Genomic DNA, 347 nt, shown 5'->3' with positions numbered 1-347 from the left:
AGTACCCATTTGACCTAGCTTGGATGGCTTGATGATCAAAACTCAACTAGAGGAAGATGAAGAAATTTGATACAGTAAGCAAGTACAATTGCTACAAATTGAAGACTTGACCTTATCTTATAGATGTTGTTGTTGTTAAGTGCCACCAAGTCGGTTCTGACCTATAACGACCCTGTATAGGGTTTCCGAGGAGCAACTGGTAAGCTTGAACAACTGACCTTGAGGTTCAAACCGACTTTGCAGTCCAGCACATTAACCTGCAGCACCACACCAGGACTCCACAAAATACCAGCCGAGAAGGAAGGAGTCTTCAAATCAAGGATTAAGCATATCCCCTCGGTACACAG

The sequence above is a fragment of the Chrysochloris asiatica genome, unplaced genomic scaffold, assembly GCF_000296735.1.
Source record: "Chrysochloris asiatica unplaced genomic scaffold, ChrAsi1.0 scaffold00019, whole genome shotgun sequence".
In the NCBI taxonomy this organism is placed as follows: domain Eukaryota; kingdom Metazoa; phylum Chordata; class Mammalia; order Afrosoricida; family Chrysochloridae; genus Chrysochloris; species Chrysochloris asiatica.
This window is presented reverse-complemented; position numbering follows the sequence as displayed.